Here is a 23,475-nt window from a genome sequence, read left to right on the forward strand (position 1 = left end):
GGCATATTATCAAGAAGGGCGTTAAAATTATTGCTGCTTTAGCGGCAAGAAAATTCTTCTAAAGCGGCGATAATGTGCTTGATAATATGCCCTTGTGAAGTCCCATAGAAGCCCACGTTCTGGTGTGAACATGGGTTTCTATGGGTATTTTCAAGGGCATATTATCAAGCCCATTATCGCCCCTTTATCGGCAGTTTCCTGCCGCTAAAGCGCCCATAATTTTAATGTCCTTCTTGATAATATGCCACTTAGTTCTTCACCCTTCAGCTATACACGTCAGTGAGAAGTTAAAAAAAACGTATCACAATGCAGATAGGTGTGATTGTTTTCACATTTTCGTGTATTTAGATAACTGCACAAATGTCTTTCGCATTCCGGGGCATATTATCAAGGACGGAGTTAAAATTATCGCAGCTTTAGCGGCAGAAAACTGCTGCTAAAGCGGTGATAATGGGCTTGAAAATATGCCCTGGAGAATTCCCATAGAAGCCCATGTTCTCACCAGAACATGGGCTTCTATGGGAATTCTCAAGGGCATATTTTCAAGCCCATTATCGCCACTTTAGCAGCAGTTTTCTGCTGCTAAAGCGGAGATCATTTTAACTCTGTTTCTTGATAATATGCCCCTCCGTTCTCTGTTGTGGCGCGTGTACAAGAGGTAATTAACTTCAGTGGCACCCAGAGGACTGCGTTTCATGGTTGCCTGAATGTTTACCGGGAAGGGGAAAGCTGTAAAACAGACGTTTTCATAGCTTCTTCTTTCATGTTAAATTGCTAAAGGGAGGTGAAAGACTCCCATTCGACACTTACCAGTGTCCTGAATAATTTAACAATACCTTCACTTTCATTTTCGAGTCGATTTGGGACCGTTTGAAGGTTTGAAATAAATGCATTGTTGAATAATAACTGGGGCAGTGCTTCAAATGGGTCGGTACTGTACCATCACTTATTTTTTTTTAAATGTTGCGTGTGGTTTAAAAGTACTTGAGATAAAGTGTATTGTGTCCCCCCGCCCTCTGGGCACAGGTCACAGTTTCAAATGTCAATACCAGAATTCCTGGAGCAGAAGGCGTTGCAGATGCGAGAAATTGTGTTTTCATTTCTTGTAAACTTTGGAAAGGCTCGTTTTCCGATTCAGAGTCAAGCACTTCCTACTAAGGGGCATATTTACAAGGGCTTTATCTCCGCTTTTTTGGCTTTTCAAGCCAAAAAAGCAGAGATAAAATATTGCCCTATTTACAAGAGGGTGCTAACATGCATAATCGCATGTTACCACCCTTTTTCCCAACACCTCCCTTTGCATCTCTAATGAGAGGCAAAGTGGGCGTCACTGGGCGTTTCCCGGATGGACTACCTTGCAAATATCACTATTGTTCACATCGCAATATTTACAAGGCAGCCCACAGGATTTTAGTGCACGTTAGATTTTGGCAAAAACTGGTTTTCGCCAAAAACGAACGTCTGCTAAAATCCAGATTTACCTATGCTTTAAATAGGGGTGGATTATGCTGATATGACCACAGGGTCGTATCAGCAAGGTTATTGCTGTTTTGCAGGGAACATCGCTGGAAAACCAGCGATGTTCCCTGCAAAACAGCGATAACCTCGCTATCTCTGGAATTTTTATCGCCCTGGAGAAACGTGTTGTTAATAACGCGCTACCAGGGCGATACATTCCAGAGATAGCCTGCGATAAAAAATGTATCGCTAAGCACGGCCAGCAATAATTATCGCTGCCCGTTGATAATATGTCCCCAAGTGACCACTCTTGGTAGACAGCTAAAACAGATAACATAGCAGTTAAACATTGCATGGAATTTGGAAAGCTTAAGTTTATGGTTAAAATCATTTTGACTCATCTGAGATTATGCACATTAGCCTACCCTCATTAAGTGCTCTATTGTCATTTTTAGGAGGGTTTGTTTAAGTGATCCAATGTGACTTCCCTCCTATTTGAAACTTAACTTCGTTTCCTGTTTTCAGATGAAAATGCATTTTCGATTTTACTCAAATCATGCTTTAAAAAAAAAGAACATACTGACTCTTTTACTTTATAGTCTGATATTCCCACTGACAGTCATAGATTAATCAGCATTGGCAATGCCAATAGATCGGGCTTATAAATGCCTCCAGTCATTGATTTTTTGCCCTCAATTAAGCATACATCCACTCAATCACTCATTAGAGTACTTATGCATCAATTCTTTTACCCACTTAGTAATTCTTGCATTCACCCATTGTAGAAAATCTTCCCTTTTTGCATGACCATCCCAGATTTGTTGCTTTTTCTGGTACCATTTTTGTTGGATATCGAACTCTGCCCCTCTAAACAGGAGTGCCTGTGCTCCCCAGTCAGGCATGCTTAAATTGGCTTACCCCATTCACATATTCATCTTGCCTAAAAGTCCATATTATAGGGTGTAGAAGATGCACCCAGGGCCTGCAAGCTGAATGCCACCAGTGGACTGTAGCACCTACTGTGCATTCCAAAAAGTGGGCATGGAAAATACGACTTCCTGACTCCCCTGACTGCATAAGCCTAAAAACCTTCTGTCAAACCTATCAGCATAACTCTATTTGACATGTGGGGAACCCTGCTTTTGAATAGTGATAAATCATCCCCAAATGCACCTTTTAGCCCACAAGGTAGGATGCCTGATATTTGAAAGTAGAACATGTGCAAAATTGAAATCAGTATGTTCCTCAAGTGACTTGGCCCCAAAAGCTGTTTTCACTGGCTGGGCTTATAAACTTTAATCTGTAGTTTTTGACAATAAACAGCTAAAAATTTAATTAAAAATTCAAAAACTATTTTCATATTTATTAACAGTCTAATTCATTGGTGAAGATAGATTTTGAATAAGTTTTTCGGAGGCATACATTTTAAAAAGTTACCTTTTTCCTGACTGAAGCTCTGGAGGCTAATAATCATTAGCCTGCCAGCACCTGCCCTGCAATTATTGGACCTTACTGAGGTGTGAAAACTGCCCCAGAGCACAGACATAGCTTATGGCAGAACAGGAAGTACCATTGGGGTGGACCCAGGAACTTCATTAACTTGAAAGACAGAAAGGTAAGGTAATCTCTGTACATTCATAAAGAGACACCTGAGAAGGGAAAGCTTTTGTCCACAAGGGAAATGCTAGACAGGCTAGCTTGGTATCCAGTGGGAGGGAATCTCCCCCACAAACTGATTTGAAGTGTCACCGGGGACCCAGAAATATGTTTTTCCAAATGTACAAAATGCAATTCAGTAACTTGTTACCGAATGGCAATTTGCATTTGCGATACGGTATTTGGAAGGGGTGTGTTTTGGACATCCCTTCTGTAGGAAAATTGTTTTTTTCCTGGTCATCCCAACCTTTTGCTTGGTATATGATTTCAACTGGAAGTGCACTGGGTTCCTGCTAACCAGGTACCCCGTGCCAGATCTCTTACCCAAAACTGTGCAATTGTTTTTCCCAATTGGCAATACCGTTAGTACCCTCTGTAAGTTCTAAGTAACTAATACCCTCCATACCTCGGCCCTGAGGTACCAAAAGGGTCCTCAAGGGCTGCAGCACAAACTGTGCCACCTTAAGGGAACCCTCAGCAGCCCATGGAAATGGCCACTGCTAGCTGCTTGTTTTGGTGCTTACAAAAGTGAAAACACAACATGGGACACAGCCTATGGACCATGCCTGCCGATACTGCATGCTGTATAAGTAAGTCACTGCTACAGTAGGCCTTACTGCCCTAAGGCAGGGTGCAATATAATGTGAGGGCCGGATTTACCCGTACTGATAAGTTCCATTATTGCCAGTACAGATGATTAGTTGAGCCATTTTAAAAATATCTGCTGGACACTGGTGAAAATGAGTTCTCAGCTACATGAAGGCTTCACTGAAAATAGGGGTGGTTGTTATGAAACATCTGGTATTAACCCACACTGATGCCAGTGTTGGATTTAGTAATACATGCCGGGGAGCTTCAAAGAGGCCCACTGCATTTGCTATGCAAATCTGGTTTCTCTCACAATAGAGGAAGCTGACTCCCTATGTCCAGAGCTGTTGGCACCTGGACAGACAGGAAAATTAGCTAGTCAAGACAGGCTTCTCCACTCTCTGTGAGTTCCACCCCTGAACTGGGCTACCTGAAGTGGGTATGACTTTTTAGAAGTGACCATCTTGGTGATGGCAAATTTATGATCTCTGGGACAGGGTTATGCCAAGTTCCCCCAGGAAATCATCATATAGGGGGCCCAGGGTAAGTAGCCCATTGAGTGCTACCCTATGGTTCCGTTATGCCCCTAAATTCAGTATTTAGGGAACCCCTCGCACCGAGAAATCAGATCTTGCTGACCAAAAGAAGAAGAAGGGCCAGAGAACCGTAAAAGCAAGAACTACAGAAGAAGCAACTGACTTAGCACGAGCGCTTCTGGCCTGTTTGCCTATTATTGAAAAATGTCTCGCCCGGAAAGCTATTTATCCTCCAGGGCCTGGGAGGACTGCCAGCACTTCTTCAAAGACTCAGGAACTCCCATGGAACAGCTGAGGTGTTCCCCTGCACCTTGCAGGTACCAAAGACTGAACTGTGAGGCTCCAGGCTGCTAAAACACGACACCGGAAAGCACCACTTCCCCTGAGCAACCTACCTCAAGGTGATCTGGGCCAATGATGCCAACAAGGTCCCCAGATCCTGATGACCTAAGATGAAGAAGGACACTGAAGAGCCGCAAAAGCAGATTACTGAGGAAGAACAACCGACTCAGCCCCAGCCCAGCCAGCTTGTCTGCTGTTCCCTGTCAAAACTGAACCAAAGATGTCTCGTCCTGCAGCTGTGGTACCTCCAGAGCTTGGGAGAATTGCCTGCACACAATAAACACTCGAGAAATCCCATGGAGCAGAAGAGCTGCTTCCCTGCATCCTGCAGGCATCCCTAAGAAAACTGTGAGACTAGGGAACCGCAAAACCCATTGCCGTAAAGCACCACCGCAACCGTTTTTTCTAGCCCAAGCTGAAGTGGGCCAATGGTGCCAGCGTGGTTCCCCGGCCCTCCACAGACAAAGCCCACCTTGGACTTGCCCACTCTAGACTTCCTAATGCCACTTCCAGCTTGTGTTTGAAGGCCCCATCTACTGCAAGAGTTCCTGGTGCCGAAAATCTGATGCCTAAAGACACCTCCGCACCCGTCGCCCATATGCCCTTGAGAGGAGAACCAAAGGTGCCCCCCACAGCCCTGAGCATCACAGGATTTCAGCCGCACTGTTTGTTTAGCCCAACAGTTCCCCCAGTCCAAGACTGCAGTCTCTTTTGCAACAGACCGATCTCAATAGACTTGAATGTGTGACACAACGCTTTAAAGCACTTCTGCACCCGATCATCCCAATGCTGCCTGAAGTGAACTGTTGGTGCTGTCTTGAACCTTGCCCATCCTCACCCTAAGTCCAGAAGATTGGTCTAGTAAGTCGCTGTTGAGTGCCCAAGTGCAATACATGTTTTTCCTCCAGAGGTTAACATTACCACAAAGTGCTTCAATTACAATTTAAATATCAAAATCACCCGACAATGAAAAATACACCTCTGCACCCGGATGCCCCAGTGCCTCCCAAGGTGACCAGTTGGTGCTGCCTTGGACCTTGCCCCATGCTCACCTTAAGACCCGGGTAAGGGTCCGATAAGTCATTGTTAATTGACCGTACAAAGCTTATGTGTTCTTCCTAAGTTAACGTTGCGGAAAAGTGGTTCAATTATGATTTAAAGTATCAAAAACCTGTTGTCTTCAAACCTACTATTTTAAAAAGTACTTATCTGATTTTTATGAACGTGGTGCTTAAAGTTCTATATAGATAAGTGTTGTTTTTATAAATTGGTGTGGATCACCTTATTGAGTCATGTGAATCATTTATTGGCTGTGTGTGTGTGCAGCGGGTGTCAAACACTTCTCTCTGAGATGCCTAAGACTGCTCGACCACACTAGCCCCAAGAAGAGCACCTTGGGATTTCTAGAGCAAGCCCCTGTCCATGAGTAAGGGAATACCTGGACTCCTTCCACAGTATACCTCTTTTCGGTGTACCATATGAAGTGCCGGCTTCCTACGCCATCCGAATATCGAATCAGTTTAGTATGTATTACTGTTTTGCACCCAAATTCCAGTCGCAGAACAGTAATACTTTACCATTTTAAAAGTAGTGGTAACCCATTCACAAATAGGAAGTGGTCCCTTTGTCATACAGAGCTGGGCTTTAGCCATGAGGCACTATGCTTTCCCTACTAGCCAGCTTCGCTCCTGCTATTGCTAAGATCACCTATTACCATCTCCATGATACAAAGACATAGGCAGGGTTTAGTTGCAGATTAAGATCACTCAAAGTTTCTCATGTTTCAAGTGTGCAACATATTTAGCTTCGTTTTTACCAAAATCTCTTAAGTGGATGCTGCAGATTTGCTTGCACTTTTCTGTCTCTCACTCTCATGCATCTAAACCTTAAGCGTACTTGTTGGTGGTCATCAGCCATCCAGACGGGTGTTGTTGCATCCCTTTATGCGAGCAGGATAATCTTGGAGTGGCAGAGGCTTATGTGGTGGCACCAGCCTTCTGCAGCAATGGCTCAACAGAATGGGCGGCAGATCGGTACTTCAGCTTGTGAAAGTTGCAGGCTACAGGCTGAGACGTCTTTGAAGTGTCTAGGCCAGTTGCAGCCTCAGGGCTGGTTTGGTGCATCCCACTTTATTTGCAATTCAATTTCCTTCTCCTCAACACTGGTGGCTGTACCAGTCATTCGGTTCCTGATGAGTGACACAGAATAACTCTTTCTAGAACAACCTTGTTTACTGTGCCTCAAGTACTCCACAGGAACCGGGGGACCTAGTCACAGCATGGGCCATGCCTGGAACAAACTTGGGATCATCAGCTGCTTCTGGGTGCTACTCATGATAGGAACATGTCGGGCCTGTTGGAAAATTTATTATGCTGGGGTTGCCATTTCAAGTACAACTTATCATTCTTTGTTTTTGCATCCCGCCTACGCATTCCTCACAGCGTTCCACTCAGCCTTGGGCGGGTGTCTTGTTCAACAGCTCAGCCGCACCTCAGACATTCCGCCCTACTTGTCTAATGTTTGCACAACACTCATGACCCACGTGCAATGCCCGATACGAGACAACCCCTGCGCTTCTTATGCCCTTGTATGGTCATAACTGGGACTGTATATAAGCCTGTACGCTGCGGACTGAAGCAGCAGCCGCCGTAGAATTATCCCTGTGTAGTTCTGAGACTCTGTCCATCTAACCCGGGTTACTATAATAAACTCGCTATTCTGCTTCCAGATGCTGTGTGCCGCATAATATTCTGCTCTCAGGTAACAAGCCGAACCCGTAGGTCTAAGGCATGCCCTGCGCCGCTGGCCCCTCAGGTAATTAAGGTATGGGGCGCAACGCGGCTCTCCTTCAGTGGTCATAGGTCAAGCCCGGTGGTCGCGGAGGGGTGCACGGTTGACGTCCGACGGAGGCGCCCTACATTGAAGACCCTATTAGTCTCGTAGACGGAAGGTCCCCGACTGTGTACTCCATGCCCGGTCTGGGCTGCCTGACCACTCCCCTGACAAGAGCCCCCGGCTGTGTGTCTCTTTCGAAGGAAAGTCTAAAGAGAAGCAGACAGTAGGTAAGCAATATTTTGCATATTACTGTAAGGGTCTGTTACCTTTTGCATTGTACTGATATCCTCGTGCACCGAATATGCCGAGGTCCAGTAAGTTCCGAAAACTATGTTGTTTTGTCTGTTCTCAGGACTCTGCACTAGAGGATTCATGCCCGATTCCCCCACTGGGGACACCTAATCACGAAGTGTACTCCAAGCACGGTATAGGGCCAATAGTTTGGACCTCCCTGTGGCAGAAGTATACCAGAGGGAACGCCGAACTCCAATGGCCGCCACACGGCTCTTATGAGTCGAAAGTTATAACATTCCTGGAAGAACAGTTGTTCAAGTGGAACGTTAGACCAGCTATGTTCTATTCTGTTCGCGTTTGCCGGAAAGAGTCTGAACAATGGGAAAGAGAGAGAAAGCAGAGCGTAAACAGGGAAAACTAAGCATGGTGGAAAAAGCGATAAAATTTGATGAACAAACGAGGGAGGACAATATAGAGGTGCTAGACAGGCAACACTGCATGACTACTGAGGGATGTAATTACACCCGGTTTCAGAAGGGGTTCAATGAGACTGACTGAGTCAGAAGATTCTGTACTGTCCCTGTTGCTTGACTCCCCACCTGCCTATGCCCCCATGTACCCTGTACTTGCGCCAATTCCAAGTCCTACTCCCCAGCCATTTAATGCACCACCCATGGCTCCCCCTCCACTACCACCTGTCCTCCCTCCACCTGCCCCAATGAAAACTGCCGGCCCCGCCCAGCCTGATTCGGGTACACAGAGAAGGGCCCATTCGGTCCACCGTGCGCAGATTTATGACCCAGCACGACCAAGTTCCCCTTGAAGGCATACCCTCCGTTCCCACTCTACACACAACCTCCGAGAAATGGAGGTCTAGAGAGAGCAAGCTCAGCGGTGGGTCTATAATGGATCCATTTATGGATCATCTATCATAAGTGGAGTAAGACACTTGTAACTGCGTTACACACAGTTGTGTAGATAACCCTCATAAACGCTATGTTTGAATTGATGCGGTTTATCTTGATTCTCCGCCCCACATAGACGTTATGGCATTTATCATTGGGTCATCTATTGTGCTACATGCCAGCCTCAAGCCTGAGGTCAACTCTGGAGTAGCGTAGTAGTGTCCAGAGAAAGGTGACGCCACATGAGAGGGTTAATGTTAAAAGGCACACTTACATCCAAAAAACACTTTATTCTAGAACGGATATGGTCTGTTATTAAAAAGCTCCATTTGGGTATACAGTTGGATCAAGTTACTGGGTCCTTGTATATCACTTAAAATAAACTGTCAACATGTTTCTGCTCCCTTTGGCCCAGCCGGGTCTGTGGAGCATTCGTCAGGACAAAAACAATTTTAAAATTATACTCACACACTTTTTGTGTTGTATGTCAGGGGTTCTGATTGCACCCACTGTGGTTTTTTATTGAAGGTTCTGTTAAACCTAGAAAAGAAATCACAATTATATTCATGGCGTTTCTATTGATCTGTGGCTAATTCACCTACGTATATGTAACATTAATTGAATCGCACTCTTGGCTTAAATTTCTGTGCGGGCACACTTTGCCTGTCTAACTTCTTCAATAAGTGTTAGCATTTGTGGGGGACTAGTTGGCGAATTACAGTGAGGAAATTAATCTCGAGAGTCAGTTGGCATGTTGTTAACTAGGCAGGGTTATTTATTTTAGTTATTGTTTGTGCAAGTCGGTATCTGAATCCATTCGACCCCGTGTTTGTTCGTGCAGTAAGTGATGTCGAACTTTGTTAACAAATGGATTATATGTGTTCCAGTTTACTTCTAGTACATCACAAATTTAAAAAGATTATACGGCTCATCGTTACTGCTAATGCTCAGTGGTACTACACACAGGTACATAATTCATTACACTACGCGATAGGCACTAGCTGTTAAGTTAAATACGACATGACGGCGCAAACATTACCTCAGTTGTATTAAGTTGTGTGTCCTCAGGGGAACGGACACATGGGTCCCAGGCTGTGGACAAAAGAAGGGGCAGTTTGTAAACATTACCGTCATGAAGTTGTGAACCCACAGTGTTCAGTTGTTGAAAGCGGTCTCGTTGTCGCTGCGCGTCTCTCCTTACACACAATGGAAGGCGTATTCCGCGTCTGGTGCTGGCGCTGCCCCCGGACGCGGAAATGTCCTCAGGGAAGAGTATTTGTATTTTCGAATTCATGAAGATAGAGGACAGACACTCAAAAAGTTAGTTAGTGAGTAGACATAAAAAACGGACTCCCGTGGTGATGAGGAAACCCATGGGTTGTTTTTTTATATAGATGGTTAAGCGCATAATCTATGTATCATATTTCGTGTTTTATGCAAAATGGTGCCACTGAACATTGTCATTGAGACCCCCTTGGTGGGTTTTAAGTCTGTTTACCCATCTCTGTTCTTTTTCGTATAGGGTCTTTTCTGCATTGCCTGTCTTATCTGTCAACATTTCAATTACAGTCCATTTTAAATCTTCTGCTTTGTGACCCGTTTCTACAAAATGTGTACAGAGTTTGGTATTGCTCTTTTTTAATCTTATATTGCTCCTATGTTCCCCGATTCTGAGCTTAACTTTCCTGCACCTCATTCCAATGTATTGTTTTTTACAAGGACATGTGATCATGTATATAACATGTGTTGAGTTGCAGGTGGTATGTTGTCTCTGGGTCCAGATTAATGTCTCTGTTAGTTGTAACGTTTTGCTGGTCATGGTAAGATTGCATGCGAGACAACTCCCACAGGGTTAATGACCCGTTATTATGGTCATTGATGGGTTTCTTAAATTGCCAATTGAGAGCTGATTCCTTGGACGAGTATGAACAAGTATGTCTTTAAGATTGCGAGTTTGACGATTTGCAAATCTGGGCTTTTGCCATTCAAGATTCCCCGAAGTTAGTATTCGCCAATTTTTGTTCACAAGTTTCTGAACTTTGTAGGTGGCCGAGCAGTATGTGGTGACACACGTGACCAGATCTTGGACAGGTTCTTTTTCAAAGGTTTCCAGCAAAGCAGTTCTTGGTCGATTGTTCGCCCTTTTTCTGCATTTTGCAATGGTGGTCTTTTTGTAATCACGACACTGTAGTTTTTTTGTTAGAGCTTGTGCCTGTTTCCTGTAATCGCTTTGTTGACTACAATTTCTTTTAAGTCTCAAAGACTGACTGTAGGGCAGGTTGTCTCTCAGAGGTTTTGGATGAAAGCTTTTGTATGATAATAAGCTGTTCTTCGCTGTCGGTTTGGTAAAAGCTTTTGTTTCGATTTGTCCATTTTTTCCAAAGATTGTTAGATCTAGGAAGTCTATACTGGTGTCATCTGCTGAAAACGTGAATTTTAGGCATTCATCTCTCGTGTTTAACCAGTTCATAAATGAATTCAGATGTTTGTCCTTCTTCCAGAACATCAGAATATCATCTATATAACGCTTCCAGTAAAGCACACTGGTAGCGAAGGGATTGGTGTCAGAAAATACATTGTTGCTTTCAAATTGGCTGACATACAGACCTGCCACCGAAGGGGCGAATGCACTTTCCATGGAAGTTCCATGTTTTTGTAGAAAGAAATTGCCGTCAAATTCGAAATAATTTTCAGTCAATGCCAGCCGGCAACATTCAAGGACAAAATGACGCGGTGTTCGGTAGTTCCATTCCTCAGAGAACAAAGTGTCTTCCAGCATTTGTAGTGTCTCTTGCTGTGGTAGGCTCGTAAATAATGACTCTACATCGAGTCCTACTAACAGCATTGTAGTACTGTTGAAAGGCATCTCATGTATTTGATTGAGTAGATCTCGAGTATCTTTGAGATAGGTCGGTGTTCTTTGGACTAGGGGTTTCAGAAATTGTTCTGCAAATTGTGATAGAGGCTCTAACACTGAGCCTATGCCCGATACTATAGGGCGTCCTGGAGGAGGGGATCTATTCTTATGTGTTTTTGGTAAAGAATAGAAAAAGGGGATCTTGGGTTCCTTCGTGATTAAGTAATCAGCCTCCTTCTTAGATATCCAGGCGTTTGTCTCTGCTTCGTAGACCATCATGGCAATAGAATTCTTCAATCTTGGTGTTGGATCAGAGATTATTTTGGAGTAGAATCTCTCGTCGGCCAGTAACGATAGGCACTGTTGTTTGTAGCCTTCTTTTCCAAGGATAACAATACCTCCACCCTTGTCTGCGGGTTTTATGTCAATTTTGTCATTGTTTTGTAGATCTTCCAGGGCTTGTCGTTCTTTTTTTGACAGATTTTGGTAAGTGTGGTTATTTTCAGTACTAATTCTGTCGATCCCTTTCAAAATGGCCTGCTCAAAAGTTTGGATTTCAATAGGTATTGAAATGTTGGGAGGGTTGAAAGTTGACTTTCTCCTCAGATTGGTATCGCCAGCCTCTATTCTCTGGTCAGTATTGCAGAAGTATGCTTTTAATTTCAAAGTACGGCAAAATTCAGCCAGCTCGCATTTGAGTTTGAAAGTATCTAAAGAAGGGGTAGGCACAAATCCGAGTCCCTTATTGAGGACATTAGTTTGGTCTTCGGAGAGGATCAGATCAGTTAGATTGACAATCAATGACTGTTCTTGCCGGTCCCCCGGTTTTTCGGTTGTCATGCTGCGTGTTTGTATGTTCCTGTGCTGATCTTGCCAAGTGAGGGTTTTGTGACGTCCTCTTTGTTGTTGGCCTCTTCCTAAAAAAGACTGTTGGTTAGAGTTCTCTGTTCCTTGCATTTGAAGGCCCATCATGTGAGGCATGTGTGACATACCATTGTTGTAGGGATTCATCCATGCTCCATATGGTTGCATGAAAGGTTGGAAATAAGGGATTTGGTTGCCAGTGAATCCCCTACCAGTGAAGTTCTGTCTTGGTCGTCTGTTGCCTCTTTTATTACAAAACAGGCGAAAGTTATTTCTCCCTCTTCTGGGGTTTGAGTCTTCAGAGCCATCTTCTGAGCCATCAGTAGAGTTCCATCCTCCTGAATCTTTATCGGAGTCTTGGTCAGGTGGTGTATATTCTTCCTTGATGTAGGGATGCATCTTCTCTTGGCTAAATCTCTTTAGGTCTTTAGCAAGTTTTTGTAACTTGCTTTGCATTAGGTATTCTTGTGTCTCATTCATCTCCTTATTGATTTCATCAAGTCTCTTTTTGAATACTGATGGAGATATACCTTTCCTTAATTCATTTTCACAAGTTTGTATTTGTGCCAGTAGTGCTTCTGACAGTCTTTTCGCTGTTTTTACTATAAGGACCAGATAGTCAAGGGTACACTTCCACGATATTGAAGACCAATCGCGTCTAAATGCCAGGTCGTGTAGAAAGATTCTCAGTGCATTATTGACCCACAAGCCCCTTGGTGCCGATTTTGATCTTAAATACTCGGTCATTATGATGTCATGGACGGCTGTTCTTATTTGGTCTCGTTTTTTCTCCGATAGGCTATCCCAATTGCCCGTCTGTGCTAATGCCTGGGTCAATTCTGTGTTCTGTAATAACGGTTGTGCCGCTAGTATCTCGCTGATGTCATTCTCCATGTAACTCAAGCCAAGGTTATCCTCCATGGTGCTCTTCTTATGAATTCTTTTGATGCTACTAGAGTTGTGGCCTTTTTGTACTCCCGTAGCTGTGCGCTGCTTAATACTTTTTTAATCAGAAGGTAGGGAGGAGGAATAGGTGTCTAGTCTGTTCCCCAGGGTAGAATTATCTATCATAAGTGGACTAAGACACTTGTAACTACGTTACACACAGTTGTGTAGATAACCCTCATAAACGCTATGTTTGAATTGATGCGGTTTATCTTGATTCTCCGCCCCACATAGACGTTATGGCATTTATCATTGGGTCATCTATTGTGCTGCATGACAGCCTCAAGCCTGAGGTCAACTCTGGAGTAGCGTAGTAGTGTCCAGAGAAAGGTGACGCCACATGAGAGGGTTAATGTTAAAAGACACACCTACATCCAAAAACCACTTTATTCTAGAACGGATGTGGTCTGTTATTAAAAAGCTACTTTGGGTATACAGTTGGATCAAGTTACTGGGTCCTTGTATATCACTTAAAACAAACTGTCAACATGTTTCTGCTCCCTTTGGCCCAGCCGGGTCTGTGGAGCATTCTTCAGGACAAAAAACATTTAAAAATTATACTCACACACTTTTTGTGTTGTATGTCAGGGGTTATGATTGCACCCACTGTGGTTTTTTATTGAAGGTTTTTAATAACAGACCACATCCATTCTAGAATAAAGTGGTTTTTGGATGTAGGTGTGTCTTTTAACATTAACCCTCCCATGTGGCATCACCTTTCTCTGGGATACTGGAGTTGACCTCAGGCTTGAGGCTGGCATGCAGCACAATAGATGACCCAATGATAAATGCCATAACGTCTATGTGGGGCGGAGAATCAAGATAAACCGCATCAATTCAAACATAGCATTTATGAGGGTTATCTACACAACTGTGTGTAACGTACAAGTGTCTTAGTCCACTTATGATAGATAATTCTACCCTGGGGAACAGACTAGACATCTATCCCTCCTCCCTACCTTCTGATTAAAAAACCATTTACGGATCAGACAACATCTGGGAGACAATGTCCCAGTGGTCGGAAATATATCGGACAAATACCCTTGTGTATATGTGTGTTTTGCTCGAAGGAATGTATGTTGAGTACCTACCACCTGGCCCTGCAGGTCTGCTGACATTGGAACAACAAGTAAGGACAGTGGATGTACAGGGGAATGATATGTATGTAGCGCTAACAACATTTTGTGCATTCAGGAATGCATTCACTAGTGGAAAGCCCCCAGGTGCCTCTCACGCGCTTCCCATGCGAGAGATTGCACCGGTCTTTGTACCTGGTAGAAATGCTGTGGAAGTCAATGCAGATAACAGTGTCCAAACTCAGGACGCAGTTCAACTCCATTTCTTCTGCATGTGGGTCCACAGTCCTTGGAAAAGGACTGAGGTGCTACAATTAAAAGGTCAGTTGCCAGATCCGAAAAAAAATCTAGACTGGTTACTATTCAGAACTTGAACAGATGGTTGCCTCCTGTATAATGATTCTGGGGGATGTAGATGTCCTTTTCGGTGCTGTAGTCCCTCGTGACTTATGGTTAAAGATATGGAAAACAGACCACGAGGACAACCTAGGGGCCACCTGGCAAGTTATCGAAGAGACAGACCAGGGACGTGAGGTGGGGTAAAACCAGAACAACTCATTATCGATCTGCCCACCAATATTATTAAGCTTCTGAAGAAAATTATGCCTTTACAACTAATAAATTGGGATACATTTTCCGCCTGCAAACAAAAGAAAGACGGATCAGTCTCAGATTTCTTCACTAGGTTCGAGCTAGCCTTCAATGATCACAGCGGACAGGACTTGGCCACTGATGGGGCACAAAGATTATTTGTTGATGAATTTGTCAGTGATATATTACCGGAAATATCAGACAGGCTAAAGAAAGTCGAGAGCGCTTGGCCCGTACAGTCCCCAACTGGTATTTTGGCCATGGCACAGTATCACGAGAATAGGGAGAAAGAGAAGGAGAGCAGGAAGGCTAAAGACCTTAAAACATGAGCTCTCATGCAGCAAGCTTACCTTCCGTGCCGCCCTGATGCGCGGCGTAACAACACACCTTTACCAGCCCCAGGAGGAGGAGGAGACGGCGTGCCACTCCGCTAGCGCCGACCCCCACCCTCCTCCTCGCGTGACCCACTCCGGCCCAACCGGTGTGCATACTGTAAGGAAGAGGGCCACTGGGCAAAGGACTACCCGTTGCTGGCTCGGAATGAGGCTGCTGGTGTGACCACCCGACACACGCAGCCACTAGGCCGAAGGGACCAGGCAGGAGAGCGAGAAGGGGGACGTCCTACCCCTAACAGGTTTGACCATGGGTATGTCACTTCTGACGTGTATTTTACCGAAGATTATTTTCCAGAAGAGGGCCAGGGGTTTCTTGATGAATAGGACAGCCGGGAAAGGGACGAAGGGCAAGTAGTTTTACCAGTTGATCAGGAAGTTCCTTATGTTCAGGTGGGCATACAGAGGTCACATAGAAAATTCCTCATTGACACCGGTGCCACCCGGACTTCGGTTATACATTCTACTGTCCCAGGGTCACACTTTTCTGGCTCCACTGATGTCTCCATGAGATTCTTTGGAATACCTATCATAAGCCCCATTTCCAAACCACTGCCCCTTACCATTGACCCATATACAGTGCATACTCCAGTAACTTTGACACAGGGATGTGCCAAAAACCTGTTAGGAATGGACCTGCTGAAGAGATTACACGCTACAATACATTGCTCCCCTGCGGGTGTGTCTGTTTCGCTCCACCCTCTTGCAACTGTTTCCATTTACCTCTCCACCGACACACTCCTGCCCCCTGAATTAGCCGCCCTCCCGTCTAAGTTATGGGCGGCCTCGGACACAGACGTGGGTGCCTGGACATACCAGCATATGAGGTACAGATTAAGGCCAATGCTGTTCTTCCCCAAGTCCGTCAATATCGAATTGATCCAGAAGGGGAGTAGGCACTAATAGTTATTCTACAGGACATGGTTGAGAAGGGAGTGGTGAAGGAGCCAAGGGGTAATTCGTGTAATAGCCCTATAATACCAGTGCTTAAGAAGACTGTTTCTGACAAAAAGGTTTACAGGTTTATAATTGATTTACAAGAAGGTAATAAGATAGTTGTTCCACAGCATCCTGTTGTCCCCAACGTCACTACCCTTCTCACCATGCTACCTTCCTCCGTTACTCACTTCTCAGTTATAGATCTGAAGAACGCTTTCTTTAGTATTCCAATACACCCCTCTAGCAGACCACTTTTTGGCTTCACTTTGGCGGGCAAGAGCTTTCGGTTCTGCCGCGCCCCTGAAGGATTTGCGGAGAGTCTGAGCATATACAGCCAAGCTCTTAAAAGTTAGTTAGATTCCTTGTAGTTACCACCTGGCTCTACCCTGCTCCAATATATTGATGACCTACTGATTGCATCTGATTCTGAATACCAGTGTCGTGCGGCCACTGTGGCCCTCCTACAACACCTGAGTCTACACCACCACAAAGTGTCCCTGTCTAAACTACAGCATTGTTGCCAGGAGGTGACCTATATCGGTCATCTCCTGTCAAAGGAGGGTAGACGCCTTATTCTAGATCGCATAGAGTTAATTTTACACATGCCCCACCCACAGACACAGAGAGAGGTGCATGCCTTTATTAGCATCACTTCTTACTGCCGACAGTGGATACCCAACTACTCCTCACTGTCCAAAACCATTGCTCACCCTGACCACCAAAGATGTCCCTTCATGTGACATACCTTAGAATGCAGCATGTCAGGAGGCCTTTATAGCACTAAAAGAACACCTATGCTCTGCGCCTGTTCTGGGAAACCCTAGTTACAAATAGCCATTTTTTCTGTATGTTCATGAGCAAGATGGCTGCGCTTCAGCATTCCTGACTCAGCCCTTTGGTCAAGCGCAATGCCCTTGTGCTTATTTCCCAGCTCTTCAAACCCTATAGCTAGGGCACTGCCCAGCTGCCTAAGCGCAACTGTGACATCCATACGCCAGAGCGCAGGCATTGTCATGAATTTCCCACTTATAGTAATGGTTCCTCATACAGTTGATACACTGTTAAACAGGACAAAAACATAGTACCTCACCAGCGCACGCCTCACTGGACATGAGCTCACCTTATTAGCCAGCCACATCACTATCAGAAGATGCACGACGCTAAACCCTGCCACCCTGAAGTGAAGTAGTGTGGCTCACTGGTTAGAGGCGGCAGACCCGAGAGCAGAGGACGGCCCGGGACCAGGGTTCGATTCCCGGCGCGGCAGGTTTCTGGACCAGGGTCAGCGGACTCGATAATTCTCTCGCCTCGGTGCCCACTCTGATCAGCGATCACACTCGGCAACTCTGGGCATTAGCTTGCCTCATCTTCACTAACGGCCCCACCAGACCGCCGGGGATGCGTGGTCGCACCCTGGAGATACCCATTAAGGGACCATCTCTCAGGGAAGCCAGGAAGGGTTTTGCAGCGGTCGAAGCGCCTTGGGACCCTACGGGTAAGTAGTGCGCTATATAAATGCCAGTACATTTACACATTTACACCCTGTTGCCCATGTCTACAGACACCACGGAAAACGACCCCCATGACTGTATCCTTAGGACAGAGGAAGAAACTAAAGGTCGGGTTGACTTAACGGACACTCCATTCCCTGATCCAGAAGGCACACTGTATGTAGATGGGCCATGCTTTAAACTCCCTGATGGAACATCCACAGCCCCCTACACCATTACAACCCTTCAGACAGTGGTGGAGATCACTCAGATACCCTACAACTCCACTCAGGCTGCAGAACTCATAGCCCTCTTGAGAGCATGTGAACTTAGTAAAGGACTAATAGTTAACATCGACACAGATAGTCAGTACGCCTTTGGAGTGGCTCACAAGTTTGGAAAATTGTGGGAAACTCGAGGCTTTCCGACCTCTCATGGGACACGCATACAACACGAGACGCCTCATACAGCAACTGCTTCAGGCCCTGACACTTCCCCAAGCCGTGGCCATTGTCAAATGAAGTGCACACAAGAGGGTGACAGATGACATAGGAAAAGGGAATGCACAAGCAGACCAGGTAGCTAAGGAGACGGCTTAAAGCAAGTCAGACAGAACGTTCGTGGCAGGTCCAGCGAGATGGGTACCAGAAGGGGGGATGGTCGAAAATAGTGTACAGGAAATACAAGCAGAGGCAACAAGTGAATAGCGTGAAAGGCATATGCAAACTTTTGGAGCCCACGTGGAAAAATGATAGCATTCCCAAAACTGTTGAACATCTGGTCAAAAATCGTATGGTGTGTTTATTACACAATCCTGGGAAGGGAACACCAACTCCGACAGGAGGGTTTGCACCACCTACTTACCCCTTCGAGGCCCTCCAAATGGACTTTATCCAAATGGAGAGGTGTAATAATTTGAAAATGTCCTTGTGGTGATCTGCTCGTTTAGTAAATGGATGGAGGCCTATCCAGCCAGAGACTGCATAGCAACAACTACTGCAAAGGTACTCCTCAAGGAGTTGTTCCCAAGATTCGGTTTGCCCCGTTTGATATGGTCAGATAACGGAAGTCACTTTACAGGGGAAGTGATACAGATGGTCTGCTCAGGATTGGGAATAAAGCAGAAATTCCATGCTGCTAACCACCCCCAGTCGGCTGGGTTGGTGGAAAAATATGATGGAAAAATCAAGCTTAAGATGTCCAAAATCTGTGCTAACTCAGGCCTGAGTTGGCCTGATGCCCTTCCCCTTGTACTGTTGTCTACCCGAACTACTGCCCATTCCTGCATTGGTCTTTCTCCCTATGAGATTGTCTTTGGCCGCCCTGCTAACGTCTGGGGAGTGCCCCGCCCCAAGAAGTTTTGTGACATTGAATATCCATTATTCACTGATTACCTGTATCAATTAACTAATGATCTTCATTCTATCCGTCTTCATGTCCACCAAGCCCACTCCCCGATGATGACAGTCCGGGACATGTCATACAGCCTGGAGACTGGGTGGTGATAAGGAATATCCAACATACCAAGAGTCTGGAGCCCCGTTGGAAAGGCCCCCTGCTAGTGTTGCTGTTGACACTGAAGGCTGTCAGAGTTGAAGGCCGGAAAAATTGGATACATGCTACACATTGCAAGAAGGTGCCGCTACCCGTCCCCTATGATCAATGGGTAAAAGAAGGCAAGCCAGACTCCAAAACAGAGACTGTCCCACGGTTTGTACCTTTTAGTGATACCTGCCTAGAAGATACCGGCACAGTGGCAGCGAGTGATGCTACCTTGCAAGAACGGCCGCCATCACCTCTACAGGACACCGCTACACTGCTGTTCCCAGACCAGACATGGCCTGCCAAGAGCAGGTACAACTTGCGCCCAGGAAAAATAAAAAAAACTAAAGGCGTCCTCTTTCCTGCTTCACTTTCCATAGACTGCAGGGCTGTGATATCTCTGGCACTGATCGATGCCCAGGTGACGGACCAGCAGTGCCCCTAGGGTGGCTGGAATCATCCCTCAGCAAAGCAACCACCAATCGCAGGCAGTCCCTAGGGTTAGTGAAGTGGGATACGATGACCACAGCTATGAACAAAACAACTGAAAGCATGCAAAAGTACAGGAAGGTATGTCTATTGGTATCAACACTGTTGCTGCTAGCTGCCGCCTGCATAGGGTGGATCCTACACCTTACACTTCCAGCTGGCTGCCCCAGCAGCACCTGCACCAACAATGCCCCCTCACAACCATGTCACACTACCTGTACATGAAGAAGATAGATGCAAACTTTATTTTAAAAACTCCTATATCCAAATGCTTCACCAACATCAGCTAGTGGTAAATACTACTAACTGCTGGGTATGCGGCATGCTGCCTCATGCTGCAGTGACAGGGGTGCCTCTGATACCGTCACCCTTTTCCTATAACGGCCCAGCTTATGCCTGGTACACTGTGTTCTTTGACGCTTTCTATATGGCCTTGAATGGCTCAAAGAATGGCGAGAGCAGAAGGACACTGGAGGTGAATAGTACAAAACAGGCTCATCTACACATCCTGCGTACAGAATGGCCACAAATGAATAATATTTTGCCCGAAAAGAATGAATACGAAAACAACCACAAGTCCTTCTACTCATCCAGCCTTAACGGTGGGACAGGGAAAACGCTGTTCCCACCACTCAGAACAATACCAGTCTACCGCCACCACGGGCTGTTCTGCGTTAAGAACCCTGGGAAGATTTAGCTAGGAGTAAGTACCTGTACAGTCACACTTCAACTGAACGCCTCAACAGCTGCGGGGGTCTCATCACTCAATACCTATTTTGTGCGTGGCGAAAAAGCATATACCTGGTTGCCAACGCCCTGGTCAGGCACCTGTTACTTAGCCTGGTTGCTCCCACCAACATATACAACTACCCCTGATTATCATGTGACTGACCACCACTGCCCTGGTCAGGCCAAGAGTGGGGTCATAGATGCCGATGATACAGCTGGACATGAGGCGGGTGATATCTTCAAAGGCTTTCTGCCGTTCTGGGGCCCTATGGTCAACAGCCATAACTTACGTCATCTCACCCAGGTGGTGGAAGCCACCATTAACGAAACAGCAGGGGCATTGGGCAACATCACCATGGAACTTCAGGCGGATCGCCTTATGACGTTGCAGATCAGAATGGTACTTGACGTCATCCTAGCTGAACGGGGTGGTGTATGTTAATTGATCGGCTCCAGCTGCTGTGTGTATATACCTGATAATGCACCCACCGCCTACAAAGCTATCCAAAAGCTTCACAAACTCTCTTCTGACATTCATCAGTACACCGGCACATGGTCCCTCACATCCTGGCTTTTCAGTCTCCTGTCGCAATGGTGCTGGAAGATACTGATATTCCTGGCGCTGAGAGTTGCTATTTTCTTCTTTTGCTGCTTATGTATCCAATGTATGCTGGCACACCTTGGACTCTGTGCCACTTCCTGTGTTCCCAGGTCTATGGATACTGTCGCAAATATCGAACATATGATGCTGCAGCAAGAGATTGATGAACTTATAGCTATCGAACTTTACTAACTGTCCTGCTCATTCCTGATAATAACTTGCCATTCAATGGCAAAAGGGGGGTCTGTCGGAAAATGCATTATGCTGGTGTTGCCATTTCATGTACAACTTATCATTCATTGTTTTTTCATCCCGCCTACGCATTCCTCACAGCGTTCCACTCAGCCTCAGGCGGGGTGTCTTCTTCAACAGCTCAGCCGCGCCTCAGACATTCCGCCCCTACTTGTCTAATGTTTGCACAACACTCATTACCCATGGGCAATGCCCGATACTAAATGATCCCTGTGCTTCCTATGCCCTTTTATGGTCATAACTGGGACTGTATATAAGCCTGTATAATGCGGACTGAAGCAGCAGCCTCTGTAGAATTATCCATGTGTAGTTCTGGGACTGTGTCCATCTTACCCGGGTTACTATAATAAACTTGCTGGTCTGCTTCCAGATGCTGTGTGGCGTTTCTTATTCTACTCTAAGATGCCAAGGCAAACCCGTATGTCTAAGGCGTGCCCTGCGCCGCTGGCCCCTCAGGTAATTAAGGTATGGGGCTGGTCCTTCAGGCTTTCCCTCCTGGATAATCTCACCTATAAAGCCAAGCACACTCCTTCCCTCTCTCAGCATGCAGGCATGCTCCCAGGCTCTTCAAGCCGCGTTCAGCTCTTCCAATACAAAGTGTTGACTTCAGGTTATTTCCTCTCACCTCTAGAGGACAAGCTGTTAAATAGACACAAGCTCTAGTTACACAGCAGCTCTTTGAGTACTCTGCAGAACACTCCCTTCTTTGTCAAAGATGTCCTTGAGACGGGACCAAATATGGAGGGTTTAATCCTACTTTATACATAATTACTAGACATGGGATGTGGGCCCATTGTCTGAGGCTCCAGGACCAGTTTGAATTGGTACTCTTTCACATATAATTTCCATGTTGTTCTTCCGCCACAGCCTGTATGCAAAGTGATGGCTTGTCTAGCAGGCATCATTGGAGGTGGCTCCAAGCTGGCTCAAAAACATGGTCACAATGAACTGTGAGTTCTTTGCATCTGGCTTTCATCAGCATTCGTCAAGCAGTAATCAGACACAGACAAAAGGTTGGGCCGTGCCCAGAAATGTCCTCATCTTTAACAACTGAAAGTGCGATCTACCTATCAATCCTACCATCTACTAAATGGTAGTGCTCAAGAACAGCTAATGAGCAGCCTCTTGGTAAGGAAGTCTTCATGGACTTTGTAAAAGAAGCCCTGTCTCCATCATACCCACTTCAGTTTCTGGGCCTCCCCCCTGCAGCTACAGAAAAGCAAGCAATACACTTTCACTATCTTAGGAAGCTATCCTCACTCACCTAAGTGAATCCTGCTGACCTCAGTACACAGACAGTATCCAACAACCATACATATTACATGCCTACTGTACATCCACATGCACTTGGGATGTACAAGGGATAGCAACACTTACATTATCAGCAACACATAACAGCAGAAACAGGCCAGGTCATAATACAGATCACAAAACATAGTGCACGTATTCTGCTGATTTACATGATATACATAGGCCAGGGACCGTAGTCTACTGTCTTCTATGCGAGTGTATTTGGTGTCCTCATCCATTTCACAGGACCTGGACCTCACATGATCTGGGGCAGACCTAGGTCTCTGCACTTCCACTAGCTAAGCATGAAGTAAGGTCCAATAAATATATAGGTCAGGATACCAGTTTCACTTGCAGTTGAGCACTCAGGGCAGCGGAGCAAGCCTGTATACCATGCAGGGTACATTTCTGTCCGAACATGGGTACTGCAGTGTGTTACACCCTCTCTCAGCCTGGAGCATATATATAGGTCATATATGTTAAGCCAAACCTCCACAGGTAAAAAATAAAAATTAGACAGGATGAAAGAGGATGTGGCCTTACGGCTAGAGTGGTCCACATTCTGTGATTCTGGGAAAACCACTTAATTTCCGCGTGGCTAAAAAAAAGATAAATGTGTCCTCATGCAAAGCAACTGGTACTCAGGTAAAACACTCTGTCTGATAACCGACGTCTCAGGTCTAGTTCGCACTATATAAAACTCTAAAAAAAATCTAAAAAGATATAGACTTAAGATCATGTTCTTTGGAGGATGCTTTAGGCCCCGACTTGGGGGTATTTTGCCAAAGGCGGCTCCTTCTCAATGGGGGAGACTGGAGCATAACCACACTCTCTCACAAGACAGCTGTTAAGAATCTTGCTCTG

This window comes from Lissotriton vulgaris, chromosome 6 (genome assembly GCF_964263255.1).
Source record: "Lissotriton vulgaris chromosome 6, aLisVul1.2, whole genome shotgun sequence".
Classification (NCBI taxonomy): domain Eukaryota; kingdom Metazoa; phylum Chordata; class Amphibia; order Caudata; family Salamandridae; genus Lissotriton; species Lissotriton vulgaris.